Here is a 14,809-nt window from a genome sequence, read left to right on the forward strand (position 1 = left end):
AAATCTAGAACATCATCATCAATAGCAAAAACACCACCACCCTCTGCAACAAAATAAAAAACAAAACCAATCTGCCAAAAAACAAATGTGATATTTGTTCACCCTTGTTACTCTTAATTGAACCACAATTATAACAGAACTCACTAGCTTATTTTATTTGACATGGAGACCAGGACAAGGGAGAAAAAGCAGAAAGAATTACACAATATTACCAAGCAGGTTTTAAAAGCAATATGTATAGATGGTTAACATCCATCAAATAAATCCATCCACATTTGTATTCCCAGAACCTTTCATGGCTTCTAGCACATAGTAAGAGGTTTTGATGAGTTGTTAAGAGCAGGGTTTTGGATCACTTATTAACTTCCTAATCTTGGAAAAGTTTTTGGGTTGGATTGTAAGAAATTCCCAGTTTTCTAGGTCAAAATCATATGAACTTGCCATTTTAACTGATCAAAATTAGGCATATATCAGCAGTTTTATCTGATTTAAACTAATACTTAATCTCTCCAAACTTTGATTTCCTCAGCTGTAAAATGGAGATAATATAATTGTCCTCATTGGATTGTTGTGATGAATAAATTAATTTAATGACTATAAAGCACATAGCATTGTGCTTGACACATGCAACTTCGCATTAAGTGCTGTTATTATCATTATTATCATTGCTATTCTTATGTAAAAAATATTAGTTGAATGAATCAGTGCATGCACGAATGGAAAATTATAATTAATGCCATCCTTTAACCTACTGAGTGGGAGAAAGTATTTGCAATTCATATATCTGACAAGGGGCTAATATCCAAAATATATAAAGAACTCATATAACTCAATAGCAAAAAAACCCCCAAATAACCTGATTTAAAAAATGGGCAGGAGGTCTGAGGCATTTTCCAAAGAAGACATCCAGATGGCAAATGGGTACATGAAAAGATGTTCAACATGCCTCATCATGAGGAAAATGCAAATCAAAACCACAATAAGATATCACCTCAGTCCTGTTAGAATGGCTATCATCAACAAGACAAACAGTAACAAATGTTGAGGAGAAAGGAAACCTTTGTGCATTCCCACTGCTGGTGGGAATGTAAAGTTGTGCAGTCACTATGGAAAGTAGTATGGAGGTTCCTCAAAAAATTAAAAATAAAACTACCATATCATCCAGCAATTCCACTTCTGGGTATTTATCTGATGAAAAGGAAAGCACTAATTTGAAAAGATGTATGCAACCCCATAATTATTTAAGTATTATTTTCAATAGCCAAGACATGGAAACAACCTAAATGTCACTGATGGATGAATGGACAAAGGATGTGTGATATATATATATATTCAAAGAAATATTATTCATCCATAAAAAAAGATGAAATCTTGTCATTTGCAACAACATGGTTGGAATTTCAGGGCATTATGCTAAGTGAAATAAGACAGGAAAGATAAATATGGTATATTCTCATTTACATGTGAAATCTAAAAAATAAAACAAACATAAAAACCACAAACTCATCAATACAGACAAAAGATTGCCTGAGGTGGAGGGTGGGAGATGGGCAAAAAGGGATTCAAGAGGTACAGATTGGAAGCTATTGGTATGTTGTATCAGCTTTGTAGGGTCTTTAGTTGTAATTAAAGTTATAGCGTATTGTAAATACTTCTGTTGATTCAGCTATGTTTCCTTTGATACCTAAATCTATTTAAGAGATTCCTTCTTTGACAATATATTCTTCATCATTGAAAAGAATGTTTAGAATCTCATTTGCTAAAATTTTTTTATTGTTCATTGATGAATTGATAACAGTTGTGTATATGCTCTGCTTGCTTGCCTAAGTATTCTCTCTCCTTCTGGGTAGGGCATTCCAATGTTGTCCCCAGGTGGGGTAACCTGGCCTGTGGAGTCATGGTTCTGGCTTAGCTTTGTATAAAGACTGCACTGTACCCCCTTTTCCCCAGGGAGCAGGAGGGCCACACTGATATAGAGGAACATCACGAAATGACTCAAATTTCCCCCAAGTAGCCAATAGCCACCCAGGCCTCTTTTACTATTTGCTTTTTGGTACACACTAGTAATTTTGTTTTATTATCCATAGTGATTGAACAAAATGTTAGCTGTCATTCCTTTATATGATTGGGGTCAGTGAAGCTCTCTTGGGGGCCAGCCGCCTTTGGCGCTGCTCCATCAAATGTTTTGCAGGTTAAAAATTGTCATGATGAACTGTGAGCTACGCATGGCAGGATTTCTGGGAAATTCAACTATGACCCAGTGGTCTAAGCACTGTGGTAGAAATGCCAGTCCCGCGAGTTTTCATCTCCCAGCAGATGTCTAGATTGTGCCTGAAGTGTTTGATTTTCATTAGAATATTTAGCATTATTGTGTAACTCTCTCAGCTTTCTCAGCTTCCAACATTTGTTTAAAGAGAATTAGATTAATAATTGGAAAGTACCCTGTCACTAATCTGGCCCTTGGGCATAAAAGCATCTATAATGGATGGGCCCAGAAGAGGTGCATCCTAACTGAAGCTACTTTTAGCATTCCACTGAGGATTTGAAGTATCCATGCAAAAGCATTATCTTTTAATGTACTGAGTATCCTGAATGCTGACCAGCTGAAATCTCAGCCCTCATGTTTTATTATCAAGTTGCTAAACCCTTAAGAGGCAAACATGTAGCAGACACTCAAAGATTTATTTCTAAATTATTTGCGAAGTCGGGACTTGTTTTGCTTAATCTTTACTGAACCAAAACAATTTAAAAGAAGCCAAAAAAAGCTGAGTTTAGTCCTTAGGGAAAATAGACTAGAAGACTCTCGTGCTATGGAAATTCTCTCACAGCCTTACGTGGGAGCAAGAGTGAACGTCAAATTTAATTTTGTTTGTGGAGAAAACAGACTCCCTCCTTCCACAGTTAGAAATGCAGAATATAGTATTTGACTTTTGGGGCCCTTATCTGGCATTATTTAGCAATGTACCAAACTGTATCTTAAAAACTGTGTAAATATCAAGTGTGGTAGGAGTCTCATTCTTTCAGCAAGGGTTCCTTGGTGGGCTCCATGCAGCTTAGAGATAGGATGGGAGCAAGGGTTAGTGGAGCTTCAGTGGGACTGAGCATCAGGCCGTGGGTCACATGGAGTCAGATACCATGTTTGCCTCTCTCTTTGCAGCCCCAGTGCTAAGTCCAGCCCCTAGCACATAGCAGGTACTTACTGAATATTTTTAAATGAATGAATTCTCGTGGATAACCTGAGAATCCATCAGCTTCTCAGATATGGGACCAAAGCTATTGATGCCCTTTTCTCTAATGTGATTTGGAGTCTATGTCTGTGCAGTTCTTCTATTCAGGAATCGAAACCATGTAGCTTGTGAGGGAGGCCATCAGGCAGGCAACAGTAGAGAATGTCATCCTATATTTGCACAAAGGCTAGTGCCGGGTAGAACCACCATCATGGCTGCGCTGGGCAGAGCCTTCCCACCTCTCCCCCAAAAGACCTCTCATCACTGGTCCCCAACGTGGGGCTGGAAGGTGCCTCAGGGACTTGAAAGTTATTGCTAAGGGGCCATGACTCCATTTTTGTGTGTGTGTGTGTGTTTTAAATTAACTGGTACTTCATGTATGTTGTGTGGGGAGAGTGGAGGGGGTGCTCTGGAATTCTGAAGTTGAACAAGAGACCCTATGCTTGTAGAGGATGCCCCCACCCCCACTCTCCATTCCCCCAGAGGTGCACTCAAACCAAGCTGAGGCCACAGCCTTTCATAGGTCACTGCTGGCTTTGATGCCTTTTGTAGGGATAGGTGTAGGAATCTCAGTTCCCCCAGCAAGGGGAATAAAGCTGAAGAAGGAACCATAAACAAAAAGTGGAAGGGTATGGGGAGAAATCCAAGCGGCTTCACTGGAAAGAGAAATGTCAGCAGAAACTCCCAGAAGAGCAACAATCAAACATGGTTTTTGGACAAAAGGGTTCTTATTGTTGGGAATAGGTTTTGACCGTGCCACAAATGAAGACACAAGAAATGGAAAGTAACTCGGCAAGGCAAACTTTACTTCTGCAGAAGGGTGCAGAGCTACCCCAAACAGGCAGGCAAGCACACCAAAGGGGGAGTCCTTGGGCTTTATCCCTAATGCCAGCGCCACTGCGCCTGGCCTGTTGGCTGGGGTGAGGCTTCTCAAGCTAAACCGACTTGCCTAAAGCAGAAAACGCGCGCCCTGGAGGGACCCTTGGGTTGGACAATTGGGCACCTATGTACTGAATACAAAATAGAGGCTGCTACGGTAACACGGAGGACGCTAAGGTGGGCATTGATTCAGTTGGGCCTATTCTAATCCCTTTGACAGAAAAGATTCCTTCTTACATTATATTATCTGCCTTCAGTCTGGTTGCCAGGATTATGACACCATGGGGATGTGTCAGTCCCAGGATGGGGCCAATGCCCTGAGTTTTTCCATAGCAGGGCCTGTCAGAGCTGGGGCTCAGCATGTGGCCTGAAAGCCAGTCCACTGTGGCTTAATCCTGGAGCTAGTCAGGGTCACTGAGGGGGCCAGGGATCCAAAGTGCTCCCCACAGGGCTGAAGCAGCCTGGAGGCTGGTCAGGTGTCCTGAGGGCAGAGACAGGAGTCGGGGCTATGTGCAAGGCAGACCAGTTGACCAGAGGATGTTAGGGCAATAGGCGCTTCCATATGACTGCTGACATGCCCTCCAAGATGCTGGGGTTCTGGCAAGGTAAAAAGTGGGCAGCAGGGAGCTATGTCCAGTAGAGAAGCTCAGCAGGTAAATGCAGAAATGTGATTACTAAGGACTGATGATTAATGGCAAGAGCAAAGAAAGCTTCCAGGTTCTGAGAAATCAGAATCCTGGGCAGGAGACTGGACAGAAATTCAGACACAATGGGTCAAGACCTGTTTCCAGAACCGGGCAAAAAACTAACAATGGCTAGTCTAATTGGAAGAGTACTATGTGTGAGTATTGCATTAGACCCTTTATAACGATAACTTCATTCAAATATGCCATGGGTAAAATTTTTCAGATGGAAGAAAGAGACTAAAGAGGTTAACAACCTGGCCTAAAGTCACAGAAACTAGTTGATGGGGGAAATGGGACTTAACTACACTGCATAGTGGAAGCTTCGTCAGGGGAGCAGGGGCAAGGTGAAGGGCAAGGGTCGGCCCAGCCCTGCAGCAGACGTATTCACAGACAGTGTCATTTAACCTTCACAGTGTCCTTTTTTTTTTTTTCCAGATGAGTGATCCAAAACATATAGAGACTTAAGTAGCTTATCTTACAGCACACAGGAAGGGGGCAATAACCCAATTAATGGGACTCAAGTACATGCCAGAGTAAAACCAGCAGCAAGACTGCCCTGAGGCTGATGCACCAGGTGGGAAGAGGAATGTAATGACTGCTATACATTCAGGCCTCTTTACTCTGAAATCTGAGTTAGTCAAGGTCCTTTAGGATACAGAGCAATTTTGAAGATACACAACTTCAAGGACCCTGACTTCCTGTACTAAGTGTAAGGAGTGGCTTTCACCTGATATAACCCAAAGATACATTTACCTTCATAACAAATGAGTCATAGATTTAGTCCTTACATTGAGTTGAACACTTTGCACCCATCTCTCTCCTCAAAGGCAGCTAAATCAGTAGGTGCTATTATGGAGGAACTGAAAGCTAATTTTAACTTTAGCATATGTGTCATTTCTTTTGAGTTCTCTAAACTTGGATATAATTTATTACTCATACCAAGCCAAGAGAATTAGGCAGGTTATTTCATGCCCTTAAAGAAACAGTTGTAAAACTCTGACTTCTTATATTATTTTTGTTGTATATACAGTTGAGTGACTAATAAAGATTTAACAGAATATTAGAGCATCATAGGATTAGAAGTTATGCATTAAGTAACAATCTATCAACATATGTTTTTTGACTGCCCACTCTGAGTCCCATCCTGTCTTAGGCCTGAGGCTGGAAGGTCATTTAAACTAGTGTTTCTTTAACTATCTGTGAAGGAAGGCCATTTAAAAAATTCTAATCAATTGTTGGCCAATATGTTTTAAATGTACAATAAAATGGGGTTACAACAAAAATGATCACATCATAGTTTGATGTCTATATACAATATACAATTTTATATAAAATATAAAATTGCTGAAAAAGTTTATAAACACTCTAAATTTTTGTGCTTTTCTTATTGCAACAACAGTTCATGGACTGGCACTGATCCACAGACTACACTTTGAATAGAACTGATTTAAACTAGGCATGACCACGCAGAAACCATCTCAACAACTGAAAAACTAGCTTTTGCTGCTTTTTCTTTCAATCTTTAATTTTTTTTTTGCTTATTATGTTAGTGGAATTTTTAACACTTGATGAAATTATTAAAGAAAGTCCTCGATTCAGGGTAAACCACATATTTTCCCAACTGAGAGAAAAAGGAGAAATGCTTCCTTCAAAGATCAAGCTATGAAAGGTACATAAAGAAGGAAAGACGGAAATATAAACTATAAACCTAAAGTGAGGAAAAAATGAGGCCAAGGCTGTGCTTGAAAGAGAGGCTCACAAATGGTCCAAAACCTACCTTCAGAAAAACTATAATTCACAAGATAGCTACAAAAGGAGTATCTGACTGTGTGGAATTCACATAGATACAGAATCAAGTAATCTGTTTTTATAGATCGTCCTTTCTGGCACCATTCTTGATGCTGTGGCATATTTGCAAGAACTTTCTTTCTTTCTTTTTTTTTTTTTGACTTGGAATGAAGTTAACAGAGCATTTTGGCAAGAGTAAAAAACAGGGCATGAAACTCATGAGATAAAATTTTTCTTTTCCCTAGATACCCAGGAGCAAAAACCAGGGAAAAAAAAGTAAGAAGAAGATAAACTTAATTTGTCTTCTAGACATTAATTACATAGAAAAAAATTCTAAATGTGAAAGCCAAATTCTAAAATCCCAATTTCCCAGAAGAGTCTAGAAGTAAAGCTCCCTCACCCTAGTAGGAAAGAGCATTTTGTATTTCACTGCGAATCTAACTCAAGGTATTTAAGAGTGGAACTTGCAAATAGTAGGTGATATTTATCAGTTCAGATTGATGAATAAGAAGAGACAGAATTCTGAGTGTTGTGGTTGTCTACTGCTGAGTAGCTTCAAACAGCCACCATTTATTTGTTCATGGTTCAGCAACATGGGCTGGGATCAGCCGGGTAATTCTGTTGCTATCCCTTGGGATCTCCCATATAGGTGTCTTCATCTGACGGCTTGAATGGGGCTGTAAGACTAAGCTGGCCTTATTCACGTGCCTTGCGTGGTTTCACCTATTCTAGGACCTCTTTCTACAGACCTTTTTCCAGCAGGGTGCTTGGACTTCATTACAGCATGGAGTCTAGGTTCAAAGAGGGAGAATTCTAAGATTACAAAAGCTTATGAAATTCCTGTTTGCATCACTCTTGCTAATGTCTCATTTGCCAAAGCAAGTCATTATCAAACTCAGATTCAGTGTGGGAAGGAACAACACAAGAGCAAGAATCCTCAGAGGCACGCTTCATGGGAGGCCACCAATGCAAAGAATGGTCCATCATAAGCTAAAAAAATTTTTAAATAAAAAATATTTTTAAATTATATAAATACAGATTCAGAATTAGGTTACCTGGAAAATCCAGCTGATATTCTAGAGCTTTGTAAGATGGCACAGGTATTTGGGGATTTTTAAAAATGGCTTTGGGGCTATAAAAACTCACCAGGTTAGAGCAACCAAGTCAACTGATCAATCCACAGAGCATGAAGAGTCACACAAAATGTTTTTAATGACTACTATTCCTCACTTTTCATTGGCTCAAAATCAGTCATATGACCCCTCTTAGATGCAAGTAGGATGGAAAATATATTCCTCAGCAGGGCAGGCACCACTTCCAGGAACAACTACACACTATGGAAGGGAAGCACCAATCCTTGGTAGGCAGCTAGTCATTGCTATCACCTCAGATCAGATTATGTTGATAGCCCTCACGACTCTTTGGTATTTCTTTTCCTCATCTCTTCATATTATTTCCATAGCATTGATTCTGTCCCTCTCTCATTTCCTCCCACATCCTTAGAGCTATGCCTATGGTTTATTCATATTTTCCAGTTGTTTCATAGGTCTCAGCTGTCTAACCAGCCACACTCAGGATCCTCTTTGGAATATACTTCTATGAAAAACACACTGCATGAGATAAATAAATAACGGGTAAGTCCCATAAACATAATTAGGTACTCTATAACTCTAGTGTAAAAATGTACAGTCATGAACAAGTTGGATCTACCTTGCCTTAAGAAGAAAGTATTGAATTTAGCATCCCCATTTGTTCTGTAAACTACTCGGCATTAAGAGGGTTATTAAAGAGCATTAAAGGGTGAGAGATTTCAAGGATTATATCTTACAAATTATCAGACCCATGTTTAGGGCTCAAGTGAAAATAATTCAGTCTAAATTTTGACAAATAAATTTGACAAATAGAAGTGCTTTGTATAAGGCACTTCTATTGCGATCGTAAAGGATACAAGGAAAAAAATCCTCGGGCCAGCCTCTGTCTCAAGAGTTCTCATCCTTTCTTGTTCAATAGCCTTTTACTGGGTCTCTTGGACAAGTTCTCACCAAAATGCATGTTCCTGAAGTGATATATTTTGGACATAGAAACAAAGTGTAGTGTGGCTGAACACTACCTAGTGACATATCTTAACACTGCCAGTCCTGATAACGCTTGTGGTCACAGAGATTATGCAACAGGGTTCAGATCCTTAAACTTAGGGTGACCAAAAAGGGGAAAATTTCAAAGTGATGCAAGAGGGTATTTTAGAGGCTGTTTTCTAATTTTCACTCTAAATCTCTGCCAGATAAACTACTAACCTTTATGTTAAGAGAATGAAGGCTCCATTTGTTAAATCTCCACTAAGCCTGAGCAAGATGATTTAATTTCTCTCTACCTTATTTTTACTCATTCACAAAATGAGAATAATGGTTTTCACCCCCTTACCTTTCAGGATTAGCTCTGGGCTAGTGGGATAATTTTCATTGTAAAGAAAAGGTACTATTACAGAGGGATAGGCTTTCTTTTATCCTAGTACTACTGCTTGTAGTAACACACACCTGGAGTAGAAAAGAGGAATCCTCCTTATTAATAAATATATAAAATTACCTGCTCTGCCCGACTGCATATTTCACATAAAGGCCATACTGGAGTGTGTGAAGCAAGAGCTGGAGAGGAAATTCATGCAATCGGAATGTGAACTCTTCATAGGGTCTTTGGCAGAACTGCCTACGAGGAAGTGCTGTAATGGTAGGTCCCAGCGTCAAGGTTCCTACCAAAGCTGGGATCTGCCTGCTGTGAGCAGAAACCCTGCTCTGAGAACTCCACTCTGGTTTGGCTAACAATGGGTATTCTGAGCTCGGAAACGGAACCGGACGCAGGCCATGTGCCAAGGGAGCACCCCGACTTTCCAAGGAGCCCTTAGACCTAGTGGCCTGCAGCCACCCTGGGAGGAAGTAGGGTAAGGTGTGCTGCAATCCCAGGCGGGCACAGGGCTGGGTTCTGGATTCTGGATGCCATTTTGTGGTAATGAGAACGTCGTCCAGTTCCTTAACCTTGACTTCCCATCTAGAAATAAAAGTGGGCAGTGTTAAATTTGTGTTTCCCAATGTCCAGGGGTATAGAGAGACCTAGGGGCAAGTCTCAGTTTTCAAAATGACTAATAGAAACCCCGTATTTAGAGTATGGCAGCACAGGCTAATGAAAGCACTTTCTTCACTTCGGGCTGGCATGCTTTAAGGTCACCATAGTCACACTAATTGTCATGCTAATCAAAAGGTTATATCAGCAGCTATATAGATCTTTATGTATCTTTAACAATATGAAAAATATCCATTAAGAAACATATTTTGTGAAATTCATTCAAAGAAAAGGTCGTGGGAGAAGAGTAATAAAAGCATATAAAAGTATATGACCGAATGGTTGGTTCAAAAGATGCCCTTAACCTTAGCATTTACAATGAAGCTACCCGGTTGGACAAGAGAGCTTTTCATCATTTTCTAGTTCCCTCCGTTTTTCAAGGGGAGGCCTCGCAGGGCTGTGGTATTACAAGAAGTAGAAATGCCTTTCATTTTTCTGTTTTGTTTGTATTCTTTTCATTGCTGTTGACGATCCACATACTGTTATTGACCTAGAATGATGTCATTGTCATTGTTTTCTCTATGAAGTGATGATGAAAGAGGAAAACCACAAGCTGCCTTAAGCGAAACCAAGCCCGTGGTAAGTTGCTGTATTGAACAATAGAATTTAAAAATAATGATAACCAGCACCCAAGGTTTATGATCCTAGTTCATATTCCCAGGGGGACTTCGGAAAACAGAGAAAAAGCTGCCACATTGGAGAGGGGTTGAAGGAAGAAGAGGAGAAGACCTATGCTTTGACTTAAAGGGCCACAAATCATGAGTATGTGAGTCCAATCACTGCGCTAAAGGAACATTATTGAGTGTTCCCTTGCAAGAAAGACAGTGAATTTATTACTCTTGCATGTCTAGGGTCTGAACGCTAGGGAAATTCTTTTCAACAATGGCATGGCAAGTTGCATTTCCATCTCGAAGTCTGAAGGACACAGCTATGCATGAATCACTTCTGAAGTATTGGGAGGCCAGCCAACCCCCAAATTCACTTGTGTTAGTTTGGGGTTTGTTTATACCCAACTATGCATGTCTGTCGCACCCATCTCCTCTAGGGCTAAGCAAACCAATCACTGCTCTTGGGACACTTCTGCAGCTTTCACACCTCAGATGGGCCTCACCCAGAGGCAGCTTTCCCCTCTGTCCTCCCAGAGTCTTTCTAGGAGCATGAACTGAGAATCATCAGAAGTCCTGGGTCCTTATTATTCCTATTTTTCTGAAAGCAGGGACAAGTCACTTAGTTTCTTCAAGCATCATCTTTCCCCATTAAAACACAATAGCCTCACCTCGCCTTTCAAATACAAGCGTGCCTTATATTTGCTGTTTTAGTGCTTAAAAGCAAATTCTCATGCATTCCTTCATTTAAACTTCAGAGCAGCCTTTCTCACCTACCCAACCAACGTATCATTATTCTCATGATATCTCTGATATCTAGGACTGTGGATGGTAGGTGCTCCCAGGATGTTTGTTTTGGATACATAATCTTTAGAGGGATAACTTTACTAGCAAATATTAACTTTAGATATTTAGCTTTTATTTGATCATTTTTAAAAGCTGTTCTCAGTGGGCAAACATACTTATCGCACCTTGACATCACAAAGTTATTTTTAAGCTGCAGTGACAATGTGAAGTCAATTATATTACATATCTTCTGACTGTGGAATGTAATAAAATGTATCAAAGAGAAGTATGTTATTTAAAAGACAGTCAATTTGTATGTCATGCTGTTAATTGTTGCCTTTTATAGCAAAATAAGAAGTTCTGTGAGGAAGAGGCCTTGATTTGAATCCACAGATGGTCGGTTCTGCTGCTGAGAATTCTGATACCAGAATACCTCAGTGAAATGGTCTGATATTGTGGAAGAGTTACTGGCTGGGTAGAGAACAGCTTCTTCAATTTAGGCTTTGCTTTCATATTGCATATTAATAAAATGACTTTGGAATCTTAGACATTTGTTCAAATAATCTTGTGTCTGCAAGGACTTTATAAAAAGATGTAAACATATCTTTCTCTCAGTCTTCTTTTTCCAAATTGGATAAAACCATACTATCTCAGGCAGGACTATTTCAGGTAGTGCTGGGCATTCATTCAGTTGATTTATTAATATATTAAAGTTCCTATTTAGGGCAAAGCAATGTAGTTTCATTATTGGAAAAGTTAAAAATATATAAACAAGCAAAAAGAGGAAAATGAACAAAATACTCCTCTCTCCATCTCTATCCACTCTTGAATATCCTATTGTATAGCTTTCAAAATCTCTTTGAGTCTGCTTTCACACACACACACAAACACCCACACACATACACACACTGTGTGTATGCATGCATGCATTCATGCACACATTCATATATAGGTTTATATTTAATATATATTTGTTCTACAAAAATTTAATAACAGCTTATGAAGATATGATTCCCATACCATAAATTCACCTTTCAAGTGCACAATTCAGTGGTTTTTAGTATATTCACAGAGTTGTACAACCATCCCCACTATCTGATTCCAGGGCATTTTTATCATTCCAGAAAGAAGCCCCATATCCGTTAGCAGTTACTCCCTATGCAATAATGTAGCCTTTTGTGTTTGGCTTCTTTCACTTAGTGAAATATTTTCAAGGTTCATCTCTGTTGTAGAATGTATCAGAACTTTATTTTTTTTATAGCCGAATGATATGCCATCCTATACAGATACACCACACTTTGTTTATCCATTCATTAATTGGTGAACTCTGGGTTGTTTTCACTTTTAGTCTATTATGAGTGTTGCTATGAACATCAATGTGCAAGTTTTTGTGTGGTAATGTTTTTAATTCTCTTGAGTATATATTTAGGATTGGAATTGCTGGGTCACATGGTAATTTTATGTTAACATTTTTGAGGAACTGTTGAAGTGTTTTCCAAAGTGTTTGCATCATATTCATTTCCATCAGCTATGTATAAGGGTTCCAATTTCTCCACATCCTCACCAACACTTATTATCTGTCCTTTTGATTATAGCCATCCTAAAATGAGTGTGAAGTGACATCTCACTGTGGTTTTGATTTGCATTTCCCTGATGCCTAATGATGAATATTTCTATGTTCTTATTGGCCAGTTTTATATCTGCTTTGAAGAAATGTCAATTACAATCCCTTTTCCATCATTTAATTATTTTTTTAAATGGTTGAGTTTCAGAGTACTTTATTCTGGACTTGAATCTCATATCAGTATATAATTTGAAAATTGTTTCTCCCATTCTTTGGGCTCTCTTTTCACTTTTTGATGGTGTTCTTTGAAGCACAAAAGTTTTTAAATTTGATGAGGTTCAACTTATTTTTTGTTCTGTGTGCTTTTGATTTCATATGTAAGAAACCATTGCCTATTTCAAAAACAGAAAGATTTACTCCTATGTTTTTACCTAAGAGTTTTATAGTGTTAGCAGTTACATTTAAGTCTTCAATACACTGTCAGTTAATTTTTGTATATGGTGTGAGGTAGGCATCCAACTTGGTTCTTCTGCATGTGGATATCCTGTTGTCCCAGCACCATTTCTTGGCAATATTCAAAATGATGAAAGTGAAGTGGCCATAAATGTAAGGGGTTATTTATGACTTCCCAATTCAATTCCAGTGATCTATATTTATCCTTATGCCAGTACCATGCAGTCTTGATTACTGTTACTTTGTATTAAGTTTTGAAATCAGAAAGCATGAATCCTCCAACTTTGTTCTTTTTATTTTAGGATTGTTTTGGCTAGTCTGGGTTCTTTGCAATTCCACATAAATTTTAGAATCAGCTTAGCAGTTTCTGCAAAAAAATCATCTGTGAACTTGATAAGGATTGTGTTGAATATGTAGATTGCTTTGGGCAATATTGCCATCTAAACTATTATCTGCCAATCCATGAACATAGTATGTTTTTCCATTGATTTCAGTCTTTTTTTCATTACTTTCAAAGATGATTTGTAGTTTTCATTGTACAAGTCTTACACTTATTTTGTTAAATTTATTCCTAAGAATTTTATTCTTTTTGAGTCTATTGTAAATGGAATTGCTCTTAACATTATTTTTTGGATTGTTTATTGCTAGTGTTTAAAAATATAATAAATTTTTGAACATTTATGAATTTACATATTTTTTATGTTAAAATATTGTGAACATCTTATAGATTTTATAGGAAATATATGCTTCTATAACATCACTTTAATGACCTCGTAATATTTCACTATGTCATATACCACAATTTATTTAAGTACCTCTTTATCAATGAACATTAAGTTCTTTTAAACTTGAAAAAAATTATAAATAGCTCTGATAAATACTAGCTATCAAATCTTTGCAAACTTTCTGAATTACTTCCTGTATATAAATCTCTAAAGTGGAATTGTTAGGGCAAAATATATCTACATTGGAGTCATTTGTGAAGTACTGCAAACATTGCCTTCCTGAAAGATTATAAGGTTTTTGCACTTCTGCCATGGGTGTGATACTTGATTCCCTGAATTATCTTCAACTTTCAGTTTTATTTTTAAAACCTGTTTGCTAGTTTGAAAGGTGAAAGATGAGTCTCATTGGTGCTTTACTTGCATTTCAATTTCCAGGAAGGTCAAATATTTTTTCTTATGTTTATTATCTTAAAACATTTCTTTTCTGTGAATCATGTTAGGTTCTTAGCCATGAGTGTTCAGCTTCTTCTAACTGTTTTGTAAAAGCAGTTTATATATTAAAGTCATTAATCTTATGTCTTTTAATGGTATAAAATTCCTCCTCCCTCATTTATTTTCCATTTTTGTTTAGTTATGGTGCTTTTTGATGTACACACTGTTTTTTTTTAGGTAGTCACTACATCAACCTTTATGGCTTCTCCTTTAGGTGTTTCCCTTCATCCTTCAAAGCTCCAGTCCTACTTCCTCTGGGGCACTCCTTATGGCCAACAGCTACGACGCCCTCTAACTGCTTAGAGGGCCTAGGTGGGCTCATTTTGGCGAGGTGTCCCTGCATCCAGACCAAGCCTCAGCCTCAGCCCCTACTGGACTATCCTGTACCCTGAGGTCAGCTTGACAGCTTGAGTATTTCACTCAACATCTCTCAGTTTTTCTGTAAAATTTAGCAGATTGGGCCTTTAAAGGATTTACTCCAGGGTAGCTT

This window comes from Miniopterus natalensis, chromosome 7 (assembly GCF_054644295.1).
Source record: "Miniopterus natalensis isolate mMinNat1 chromosome 7, mMinNat1.hap1, whole genome shotgun sequence".
Classification (NCBI taxonomy): domain Eukaryota; kingdom Metazoa; phylum Chordata; class Mammalia; order Chiroptera; family Miniopteridae; genus Miniopterus; species Miniopterus natalensis.